General features: G+C 36.7%; 1 long non-coding RNA gene across 1 annotated transcript; it reads right to left on the reverse strand.

The window, feature by feature from the left end:
• Nucleotides 1-11,633: 11,633 nt before the first annotated feature.
• Nucleotides 11,634-13,174, reverse strand: LOC142233952 (uncharacterized). Its single transcript, XR_012721522.1, has 2 exons — nucleotides 12,308-13,174; nucleotides 11,634-12,250 (listed from the first exon to the last, which is right to left on the reverse strand). It is a non-coding gene; the product is annotated as an uncharacterized LOC142233952 (long non-coding RNA).
• Between the last annotated feature and the right edge of the window lie 400 nt (nucleotides 13,175-13,574).

The raw sequence follows: 13,574 nt of genomic DNA on the forward strand, positions 1-13,574 counted from the left end.
TGTTAGAGACCATATACCAACACCATGTACCAAATTTCAGCCGGATCGGATGAAATTTGCTTCTCTTTTAGGCTCCGCAAGCCAAATCTGGGGATCGGTTTATATGGGGGCTATATATAATTATGGACCGATGTGGACCAATTTTTGCATGGTTGTTAGAGACCATATACCAAAACCATATACCAAATTTCAGCCGGATCGGATGAAATATGCTTCTGTTAGAGTCTCCACAAGCCAAATCTGAGGGTCCCTTTATATGGGGGCTATACGTAAAAGTGGACCGATATGGCCCATTTTCAATACCAGCGGACCTACATCAATAACAACTACTTGTGCCAAGTTTCAAGTCGATAGCTTGTTTCGTTCGGAAGTTAGCGTGATTTCAACAGACGGACGGACGGACGGACGGACGGACATGCTTAGGTCGACTCAGAATTTCACCACGACCCAGAATATATATACTTTATGGGGTCTTAGGGCAATATTTCGATGTGTTACAAACGGAATGACAAAGTTAATATACACCCATCCTATGATGGAGGGTATAAAAAAGATCGATCCAATACGTATATAATTCAGTTTGACAAAGTAGACATAAAATTTTGACAAAATTTTCTACAGAAATAAAATTTTAACAAAATTTTCTATAGAAATAAAATTTTCACAAAATTTTCTATAGAAATAAAAATTTTCACAAAATTTTCTATAGAAAGAAAATTTTGACAAAAATGTCTACAGAAATAAAATTTTAACAAAATTTTCTATAGAAATAAACTTTTGACAAATTTTTCTATAAAAATAAAATCTTGGTAGATTATTTTTGGCTCGAGTGGCAACCATAATTATGAACCGAATAAAATTTGAACAAAATTTTCTATAGAAATAAAATTTTGACAATGATGAAAATTTTATTATGAACCGAATAAAATTTTAACAAAATTTTCTCTAGAAATAAAATTTTGACAAAATTTTCTATAGAAATAAAATTTTGGTAGATTATTTTTGGCTCAGTGGCAAACATGATTATGAACCGATATGGACCAATTTTTGTGTGATTGGACCAATTTTGGTATGTTTGTTAGCGACCATATACCACGTTCCTAATTTGAACCGGATCGGATGAATTGTGCTCCTCCAAGAGGCTCCGGAGGTCAAATCTGGAGAAGGTTTTATATGGGGGCTATATATAATTATGGACCGATATGGACCAATTTTTGCACGGTTGCTAGAGACCATATACCAATACCATGTACCAAATTTCAGCCGGATCGGATGAAATTTGCTTCTCTTAGAGGCTCCGCAACCCAAATCTGGGGATCGGTTTATATGTGCGCTATATATAATTATGGACCGATGTGGACCAATTTTTGCACGGTTGCTAGAGACTATATACCAATACCATGTACCATATTTCAGCCGGATCGGATGCAATTTGCTTCTCTTTGAGGCTTCGCAAGCCAAATGTGGAGACCGGATTGGATGCAATTTGCTTCTCTTAGAGGCTCCACAAGCCAAATCTGGGGATCGGTTTATATGGGGGCTATATATAATTAAGGACCGATATGGACCAATTTTTGCATGGTTGTTAGAGACCATATACCAACACCATGTAGCAAATTTCAGCCGGATCGGATGAAATATGCTTCTCTTAGAGGCTCCACAAGCCAAATCTGGGGATCGGTTTATATGGGGGCTATATATAATTATGGACCGATGTGGACCAATTTTTGCATGGTTGTTAGAGACCATATACTAACACCATGTACCAAATTTCAGCCGGATCGGATGAAATTTGCTTCTCTTTTAGGCTCCGCAAGCCAAATCTGGGGATCGGTTTATATGGGGGCTATATATAATTATGGACCGATGTGGACCAATTTTTGCATGGTTGTTAGAGACCATATACCAACACCATGTACCAAATTTCAGCCGGATCGGATGAAATATGCTTCTGTTAGAGGCTCCACAAGCCAAATCTGAGGGTCCCTTTATATGGGGGCTATACGTAAAAGTGGACCGATATGGCCCATCTTCAATACCATCCGACCTACATCGATAACAACTATTTGTGCCAAGTTTCAAGTCGATAGCTTGTTTCGTTCGGAAGTTAGCGTGATTTCAACAGACGGACGGACGGACGGACGGACGGACATGCTTAGATCGACTCAGAATTTCACCACGACCCAGAATATATATACTTTATGGGGTCTTAGAGCAATATTTCGATGTGTTACAAACGGAATGACAAAGTTAATATACCCCCATCCTATGATGGAGGGTATAACAAGTAAGGAAAGTCTAAAGTCGGGCGGGGCCGACTATATTATACCCTGCACTTTGCAGATCTAAATTTTCGATACCATATCACATCCGTCAAATGTGTTGAGGGCTATATATAAAGGTTTGTCCCAAATACATATATTTAAATATCACTCGATCTGGACAGAATTTGATAGACTTCTACAAAATCTATAGACTCAAAATTTAAGTCCGCTAATGCACTAGGGCGGAACACAATGTTAGTACAAAACAAGTATATACGGCCGTAAGTTCGGCCAGGCCGAAGCTTATGTACCCTCCATCATGGATTGCGTTGAAACTTCTTCTAAACACTGCCATCCACAATCGAATTACTTAATTTGCGGTAACGCTTGCCGATGGCAAGGTATCTTAAAACCTCCTAACACCATCTTCTAAATTGTATGTAAGTCCATACGTGGTATATATAAAATAAAAAAAGATCGATCCAATACGTATATAATTCAGTTTGACAAAGTAGACATAAAATTTTGACAAAATTTTCTACAGAAATAACATTTTTTACAAAATTTTCTATAGAAATAAAATTTTCACAAAATTTTCTATAGAAATAAACTTTTGACAAAATTTTCTATAGAAATAAAATCTTGGTAGATTATTTTTGGCTCGAGTGGCAACCATGATTATGAACCGAATAAAATTTGAACAAAATTTTCTATAGAAATAAAATTTTGGCAATGATGAAAATTTTATTATGAACCGAATAAAATGTTAACAAAATTTTCTCTAGAAATAACATTTTGACAAAATTTCTATAGAAATAAAATTTTGACAAAATTTTCTATAGAAATAAAATTTTGGTAGACTATTTTTGGCTCTAGTGGCAACCATGATTATGAACCGATATAGACCAATTTTTGTGTGATTGGACCAATTTTGGTATGGTTGTTAGCGACCATATACTAACACCACGTTCCTAATTTGAACCGGATCGGATGAATTTTGCTCCTCCAAGAGGCTCCAGAGGTCAAATATGGAGAACGTTTTATATGGGGGCTATATATATAATTATGGACCGATATGGACCAATTCTGGCACGCTTGTTAGATACCATATACCAATATCATGTACCAAATTTCAGGCGGATCGGATGAAATTTGCTTCTCTTTGAGGCTCCGGAACCCAAATCTGGGGATCGGTTTATATGGGCGCTATATATAATTATGGACCAATGTGGACCAATTTTTGCACGGTTGTTAGAGACCATATACCAACACCATGTACCAAATTTCAGCTGGATCGGATGCAATTTGCTTCTCTTTGAGGCTTCGCAAGCCAAATCTGGAGATCGGTTTATATGGGGGCTATATATAATTATGGACCGATGTGGACCAATTTTTGCATGATTGTTAGAGACCATATACCAACACCATGTACCAAATTTCAGCCGGATCGGATGAAATATGCTTCTCTTAGAGGCTCTACAAGCCATATCTGGGGATCGGTTTATGTGGGGGCTATATATAATTAAGGACTGATATGGACCAATTTTTGCATGGTTGGTAGAGACCATATACCAACATCATGTACCAAATTTCAGCCGGATCGGATGAAATTTTTTTCTCTTTGAGGCTCCGCAAGCCAAATCTGGGGATCGGTTTATATGGGGGCTATATATAATTATGGACCGATGTGGACCAATTTTTGCATGGTTGTTAGAGACCATATACTAACACCATGTACCAAATTTCAGCCGGATCGGATGAAATTTGCTTCTCTTTTAGGCTCCGCAAGCCAAATCTGGGGATCGGTTTATATGGGGGCTATATATAATTATGGACCGATGTGGACCAATTTTTGCATGGTTGTTAGAGACCATATACCAACACCATGTACCAAATTTCAGCCGGATCGAATGAAATATGCTTCTGTTAGAGGCTCCACAAGCCAAATCTGAGGGTCCCTTTATATGGGGGCTATACGTAAAAGTGGACCGATATGGCCCATTTTCAATACCATCCAACCTACATCGATAACAACTAATTGTGCCAAGTTTCAAGTCGATAGCTTGTTTCGTTCGGAAGTTAGCGTGATTTCAACAGACGGACGGACGGACGGACGGACGGACGGACGGACATGCTTAGATCGACTCAGAATTTCACCACGACCCAGAATATATATATTTTATGGGGTCTTAGAGCAATATTTCGATGTGTTACAAACGGAATGACAAAGTTAATATACCCCCATCCTATGATGGAGGGTATAAAAATATGGGAAACATTTAAATCTGAAGCAACTTTAAGGAAACTTCGCAAAAGTTTATTTATGATTTATCGCTCGATATATATGTATTAGAAGTTTAGGCAAATTAGAGTCATTTTTACAACTTTTCGACTAAGCAGTGGCGATTTTACAAGGAAAATGTTGGTATTTTGACCATTTTTGTCGAAATCGGAAAAACATATATATGGGAGCTATATCTAAATCTGAACCGATACATGATTATACTACCAATTGTACTCCTTGTGCAAAATTTCAAGCTAATCGGGATAAAACTCTGGCTTCTGGGTCCATATAATTGCATATCGGACGACAGATATATATGGGAGCTATATCTAAATCTGAATCGATTTCAACCAAATTTGGCACGCATAGCTACAATGCTAAATCTATTCCCTGTGCAAAATTTCAACCAAATTGGGCCAAAACTCTGGCTTTTAGGACCATATTAGTCCATATCGGGCGAAAGATATATATGGGAGCTATATCTAAATCGGAACCGATTTCAATCAAACTTTGCACACTTGACTATACGACTAAGTGTTATGTTTGTACAAAATTTCAAACAACTCGGTATAAAACTCTGGCTGCTGGGTCCATATTAGTGCATATCGGACGAAAGATATATATGGGAGCTATATCTAAATCTGAACCGATTTCTTCCCAAATCAATAGGGTTCTATTCTGACCCAAATTAGGAACATGTGCCAAATTTGAAGGCGATTGGACTTAAATTGCGACCTAGACTTTGATCACAAAAATGTGTTCACAGACAGACGGACGGACGGACAGACGGACATGGTTATATCGACTCAGGAACCCACCCTGAGCATTATTGCCAAAGACACCATGTGTCTATCTCGTCTCCTTCTGGGTGTTACAAACATATGCACTAACTTATAATACCCTGTTCCACAGTGTGGCGCAGGGTATAAAAAAAGTAAGGAAAGTCTAAAGTCGGGCGGGGCCGACTATATTATACCCTGCACCACTTTGCAGATCTAAATTTTCGATACCATATCACATCCGTCAAATGTGTTGAGGGCTATATATAAAGGTTTGTCCCAAATACATATATTTAAATATCACTCGATCTGGACAGAAATTGATAGACTTCTACAAAATCTATAGACTCAAAATTTAAGTCGGCTAATGCACTAGGGTGGAACACAATGTTAGTAAAAAATAAAAATATGGGAAACATTTAAATCTGGAGCAATTTTAAGAAAACTTCACAAAAGTTTATTTATGATTTATCGCTCGATATATATGCATTAGAAGTTTAGGAAAATTAGAGTCATTTTTACAACTTTTCGACTAAGCAGTGGCGATTTTACAAGGAAAATGTTGGTATTTTGACCATTTTTGTCGAAATCAGAAAAACATATATATGGGAGCTATATCTAAATCTGAACCGATTTCAACCAAATTTGGCACGCATAGCTACAATGCTAATTCTACTCCCTGTGTAAAATTTCAACTAAATCGGAGTTAAAAATTGGCCTCTACGGTCATATGAGTGTAAATCGGGCGAAAGCTATATATGGGAGATATATCTAAATCTGAACCGATTTCAACCAAATTTGGCACGCATAGCTACAATGCTAATTATACTCCCTGTGCAAAATTTCAACTAAATCGGAGCAAAAAATTGGCCTCTGTGGTCATTTGAGTGTAAATCGGGCGAAAGCTATATATGGGAGCTATATATAAATCTGAACCGATTTCAACCAAATTTGACACGCATAGCTACAATGCTAATTCTACTCCCTGTGCAAAATTTCAACTAAATCAGAGCAAAAAATTGGCCTCTGTGGGCAAATGAGTGTAAATCGGGCGAAAGCTATATATGGGAGCTATATCTAAATCTGAACCGATTTGGCTGATATTTTGCAAGTTTTTCGAGACTCATAAAATATTCGGATGTACGGAATTTGAGGAAGATCGGTTTATATACACGCCAATTATGACCAGATCGGTGAAAAATATATATGGCAGCTATATCTAAATCTGAACCGATTTTTCCAAAATCAATACGGATCGTCTTTGAGCCGAAACAGGACCCTATACCAAATTTTAGGACGATCGGACTAAAACTGCGAGCTGTACTTTGCACACAAAAATACATCAACAGACAGACAGACGGACAGACAGACAGACAGACAGACAGACAGACAGACAGACAGACGGACATCGCTAAATCGACTCAGAATTTATTTCTAAGACGATCGGTATACTAAACGATGGGTCTCAGACTTTTCTTTCTTGGCGTTACATACAAATGCACAAACTTATTATACCCTGTACCACAGTAGTGGTGAAGGGTATAAAAAGCGATGAGAAGTAAATAAACTATGTGAAAGTGAGGAATTTATGAGGGAAGATGGTATTAGCCAGAAAGCAATTTTTGAGCCTTTAATGAATTGTTTTCACAACCTGTAAAAGAGTCAACGTTCATCACAAAAAGTCTATACTTTTATTTCGAACAAAGCAAATGTAAAGGACATTTGTTTGTCTATAATTTCGTTTGTGGAAAGAATTATATTATTATATAAAAAACACATAACCCCAGCGCTTGACTTGAGTTCGGGACCGGTAATTGGTCGCTTCAAAAATCGCCTCTGTATCATATACTCCCAAACATATTCTGTTTCAAGCATGTATATTTGTGTTCAAACAAAAAAATTGTTTTGTAATGTGCAAACATATTATGTTTCACCCTAAGGCCCCAAATATTTAATTCCAGTTTATTTCCACTTGATACGAAATTTCGAAATTAATATATATTTGCGCCCAGAGTCATTATACAGTGAAACCTCTAATTTTTGACAATTTTCGTGAGACGGTTGCTATATTATCACATTAAAATTAAACTCTCATAAGTGGACACCTCCTAAATGTAGACAAAATTTAGGCGACAGTGGGTGTCCGCTTTTGAGAGATTTCATTGTATTTGAGAAAATGTGATGTCACAAATACTATAAAATAGCTTTTTTTTTATTATTATTATGATACATATTATCCTTACAGACTATCATATAAATACATATATACATATAATTATGACAAATAATTAGGATGAGTTTAAATGAATAATAGTTTTACTCTTTACATTTTCTCTACTCTCGCAAAAATCAATAAGGTGATATAATTTGTTAAAATCAAGACAAAGACGTCGGAGAGGATCATTATTAGAAAAATGTCTACCATGATATTGAATAAGCAGCAGTTGAAAGTATCTCGACGGTCTAATTGGAATATTAAGCTGAAGTCTGCTTAAAATAAATTCAGAATTTATACCTCCTCGCAATAAATAAAATATGAAAGTAACTTTTAGCATTTTCCTGCGACTACTAAGAGAAGGTAGTTTTATAAGATTCAGTCTAAAAGAATACGAAGGAAGTGTGTTGTAATTCCAGCCATGACTCCTAAAATAAAATAAGAGAAATTGTCTCTGAACCGACTCAATTTTCTCCGAATAAATCTTAAACACTGAATCCCAGACAATGGAACAATATTCAAGGGTACTACGAACCAAAGATATATATATAGGTTTCTTGTAACTACAGGATCGACAAATTCTTTGCACCACCCTTCAAAAATCCTAGAGAACTATAAGCCTTATTAACCATCATAGTTATATGCTGATTAAAATTCAATCTATGATCTAATGTTATACCAAGGTCCGTAAAGGTTTCAACGCATTCCAATTGAGTTTCATTAAGATAATAGGAAGTCTGTAGTTTCTTAGTTCTATAGCAACTCATGTGCTTACATTTAGAAATATTCAAACTCATCAGGTTTGTGTCACACCAATTAGAAAAGTTGTCAAGGTCAATTTGAAGAAGATTTTGCTCAATAGGATCAAGAAAAGAATGTAAAATCTTGACATCATCAGCATACATACAAATAGAAAAATGTCTCACGACAAGAGGCAGATCATTTATGAATAAATTTAAAAGAATAGGAGCTAAGTGACTACCCTGAGGAACCCCTGAAGTTACCAAAATCCGGTCAGAAAGGGCATTAGCAATCTTTACATTTTGAACCCTACCAGACAAATAAGAGGTAATCCAATTCAATAGGGTAGGTTAGGTTAGGTTAGGTTAAAGATTAAGATTCAGGCTCACTTAGACTATTCAGTCCATTGTGATACCACATTAACTAAAAGTACCTATTACATATGGGCACTTCTAGTTTTAACCGCTGAACCTTCTTGATTATTTTTCTTTGTTGAACCAACCAGATTGTTCCAAAAACATTAGCAGACTGCTTAAGTTAACGTTTTCCAGATCCGCCAGTAATCTGAAGCTATATGCTCCTAAAAGTTGCTTGCGCTTTACACAAAATGCAGGACACTCACACAAGAGGTGTTTAATTGATTCTTTTTCCTCCGCATCATGACAGCTCATACAATAGTCATTATACTTCGCGCCAATAGTTTTTGCAAAATCGCCTATCAGGCAGCGACCCGTTATAGCAGATATCAGGAGTGATATCTGACGTCTCGAGAACATTAGCATATCTAGTGTGCGGTTTAAGTTGAAATGGGGCCATATTTGCTTGGTGTCGTTACAACCCTTGCAATTCTCCCATCGAACATTTGCCATCCTAACAGCCTTCTCACGCAGCATGAGCTTGCAGGTAGCTAGGGGCATACCAACAAATTCCAGTTCCCCTGGAATATGTATGGTAGTCCCTAGCCTTGCCAACTCATCCGCTTCGCAGTTCCCCGGTATGTTCCTATGGCCAGGCACCCATATTAGGTGAATATTGTGCTGCTCAGCCATCTCATTGAGAGATTTGCGGCAGTCGATGGCCGTTTTCGAGTTGAGGAACACAGAGTCCAAGGATTTTATTGCAGGTTGACTGTCTGAGTATATATTAATGCCAATATTTGTTGGAACATTACTTCTCAGCCAATTCGCCACCTCTCTTATTGCTAATATTTCAGCCTGAAAAACACTACAGTGATTAGGTAATCTTTTCGCTATTCGAATTTCCAGATCTTTAGAATATACTCCGAACCCCACTTGTCCATTCAATTTGGAGCCATCAGTATAGAAATCTATATATCTTTTATTCCCCGGGGTCTGTGTACACCACGCCTCACTGTTGGGAATTAGAGTTTCAAACTTTTTGTCGAAAAGTGGTTTTGCCAGGGTATAATCCACTACGTTAGGCACATCTGGCATTATTTTGAGGACCGAACTATGACCGTACATTTTTTCCGACCACAGCGATAGCTCGCGCAACCGCACAGCCGTTGTTGCAGCTGACTGTTTGGCCAAAATGTCTAAAGGCAATAGATGTAGCATGACATTAAGGGAGTCTGTTCCTGTCTTACTAAATGCGCCTGAGATACATAAGCTCGCCATACGCTGAACTTTATCTAAACAAGTCGGTTTCTGAAGTGCCGGCCACCAGACTACAACACCATATAGCATTATAGGTCTAACTACTGCAGTGTATAGCCAATGCACAATTTTTGGTTTTAGTCCCCACTTTTTCCCTATTGCCTTTTTGCACGAGTACAAAGCTACCGTGGCTTTTCTCGCCCTCTCTTCAATATTAAGCCTAAAATTCAGCTTCCTGTCCAAAATAACGCCAATGTATTTTGCACACTCACCAAAGGGAATTTCAGTACCCCCTAAGGAAATGGGCCTAACCGTGGGAGTTTTACGATCTTTGCAGTACATGACTAGTTCTGTCTTTGCTGGATTTACACCAAGACCATTATCTTTCGCCCATTTCTCAGTCATCCGGAGAGCTCTCTGTATAATATCTCTGATTGTGGATGGGAATTTTCCCCTGACTGCTAGCGCCACATCATCTGCGAATGCCACCACTTTTATCCTTTCTTTTTCTAGGGAAACCAGAAGGTTGTTTATAGCGATATTCCAAAGAAGAGGTGATAGAACTCCTCCTTGGGGAGTGCCTCTGTTCACATACCTTTGTATGTTTGCTTGCCCTAGTGTGGCTGAAATACGTCTCTTTATTAGAAGTTCGTCTAACAGCCTAAGTATACCTGGATCAACATTCAGAGTTGTCAGTCCATTTAATATCGAGCTCGGATGGACATTATTGAACGCCCCTTCGATGTCTAGAAACGCCACGATTGTGTATTCTTTGACGGATAGTGAGCTTTCAATAAAGCTGACTAGTTCATGCAATGCGGTCTCAGTAGACCTGCCCTTCGAGTATGCATTAGTGTTGGGAAAGTAACGAGTATTTGATTGCAAGTACTCGTTACTGACTAATCTTTTGAGTACTCGTTACAGTTAAATGAGTACTCAATATCTACAATACAATCCCAATAAACACAAACGTTTGAAAAATGCTAAAATTCAACTGTTTTTCAAACAATTAGGGAATATTTATAATATTCGATCATTACAGAACTTACTGGAATTTTCGTTCGCCTCGAGACGAACGAAACGTCAAAAATCACTCGTTGATATCTCGAGAACTAGAGTTTGAATCACAATTGTTTCGGTGGTCGATAGTAAATCATAAAGGATGAGTCCATGGCAAAGTTGGAGGATTTGTAGCAAATATATATAAAGTTATTTTAGTTTCACTCCAGACGAACGATTCGTCGCGGGACGATTTTGAGTTTCATGAACAGGCAGTTATTTTTTGCTACAAGAACAATGTTTTTATTATTTTAACCATTATATATCCAACACGACCATAAACAAGTTCACAGGATCAAATATAAATTCCCATAACCATTCAATTGGTTACGATAACCAATGCCGATAAATTTGGTTTTATGTCGTATAAAATTGTTGAGCTAACCACCAGCATGGGAATCAACAAATGGTTGGTACAACCAAAAGTTGAGTAAACTAATAGAATTTTAGTCAAATTATGGGACGCGCTTAAGGCAGTTGTTGCAAACAAATAACTATTAATATCAACATCGACATGTTAGATGATATGACGCTACATAGTTTGCAAAACGGGTAACAGCGTCACTAAATGTACTTAATAATAGTCCGCAATAAATTGAATAGTTTATCCCATAGAATAGAATTTGGCTTAAGGTAAGTATCGCACCGATTTATAAAAAAGGAATATTACAAAAGTTTCCATAAAGTTTGCAGGCTTCATACACCAACCAACACAAATACTTTTATTGTATTAAGCACATAAAATTCTAGAACTACTTCAGAGATCTGTATTTATATCTAGAGACTTAAGGAGGACATTTCTGGTAAGTATAAGTCTATGAATTATAATTTTATATTTATAAAAACTGTAATATGTACGTACATGCATAATATATGAAAATTGAATTATATTGTCTCAATATAATCTGCCCTTTTCATTTAAAATTGGAATTTGGTAAGTATATCTAACAATTGGTCAGGGTAACAATAAATAACATCGTGGGAGGTTGCACCAACAAACCATATAAATAACAACCAATTTCTCATATCCGAAACGAATGCTTTCGTTCGACTAGGATTCCCAAAACAGCTGAATAATAATAAAATAATTATCCCAAAACAGCTGGCAAATAATTCGGTTGAGGCAACGAATTGTTTTCTAGGTGTAGTTATGGAAAAGGATAGATTATCCATCCATTGGTTGCACTTTGAAAGATTTGCGGAAAATTTGACTTGTCGATGAGACACCATATTTTTTCATCGATCAGCTTCTGAATGCTTCCAAAAATGTGTCATCCAAAGATATTAGTTTTCTGCAAATAAATATGCGTTTAGAGAATTCTTTAACTTTTCATTCCATTTTAACTTACCAAATAATATAATTTCAAATAATTTCCAAACAATTTCCGTATTTTTATATTTCTACGCGGCATAAAGATGTTTTGAAAACCACAAAATTCGAGTCGTAGCCATCAAATTGTGATCGAAATGAAGGGAATGGTTCGTCGAATGGTTCCATAACATAGATCAGCAAATAAAATGGGATAAATGCAAATAAAATGGGATGTTTAAATGTTACCGCTTTCAAGGTACCACATTTAGGATTTATGCAGGATGGAGGATGCATCCTTAGTTCATATATCCGTTCAGATTTAGAAATTTGTCAATAGTTTCTAAGTTTCGCCACAAATGAACCAAAATCGAAGGATAAAGGATTTGGTATCAGGGGAAGGTTAAAAATTCGCTTTAAAAACAAAGTCGATGATGATCAATTCAATGATGTTCTTTCCGCTCTGAAAAGTTGTTCCACATCCAGATATTTTTAATTTGATATTTATATTTAAGCCATTTAAAATTGTTCATTAATATGCAGGCAATTTGAAATAAAATACTCTGAGAAAATACTCATTTTACTCATACATATAAAATAGATACACATACATAATACATGTAAGTAAACAAAACAAATACTATCAAATAAAAAAATTCGAACCTGCAAAAGGCGGTCAAACAAAAATTGACGCCTTTCAAAGTTGTTACGCCGTTTATCAGTGATGCCAACTCCCGAAATGCAAAAAGCACCAAATATATATTATTAACTGTTGGGAAAGAAAATATTATTAAAAATTATACAAATGGTCTTTTTTGAATTTTTTATTAAAGTAACGAGTAGTAACGAGTACTCAATTCAAAAGTAACGAGTAGTAACGAGTAGTCAAAAGTAATCAAAATTTCCAACATTAGTATGCATGCTGTCGTTTCGAGAGCAAACTTAAATCCACTATAGTTCTAAGATACATGTCTATCATCCTCTCCAGGGTCTTAAGTAGGAATGAGGATAAGCTGATTGGTCGGAAATCCTTCGCACTCGAGTGAGAGGCTTTTCCTGCTTTAGGTATGAAGACGACTTTTGTTTCCCTCCACTTTTCTGGAATATATGCTAAGTTTACACATCGTTTATATATCACCGTCAACCAGGGGATAACTCTTTCAGCCACTGCCTGTAACTCCGCCGGAGTAATTCCATCAGGTCCGGGGGATTTGAATGGTCCAAAGCTATTTAAAGCCCATTTTATTCTAGATTCCGACACAATTTCCTCGATAGGAAATGATCGCTGAGCCTCTGTTACACCGCCG

The sequence above is a fragment of the Haematobia irritans genome, chromosome 4 (assembly GCF_050003625.1).
Source record: "Haematobia irritans isolate KBUSLIRL chromosome 4, ASM5000362v1, whole genome shotgun sequence".
Classification (NCBI taxonomy): Eukaryota; Metazoa; Arthropoda; class Insecta; order Diptera; family Muscidae; genus Haematobia; species Haematobia irritans.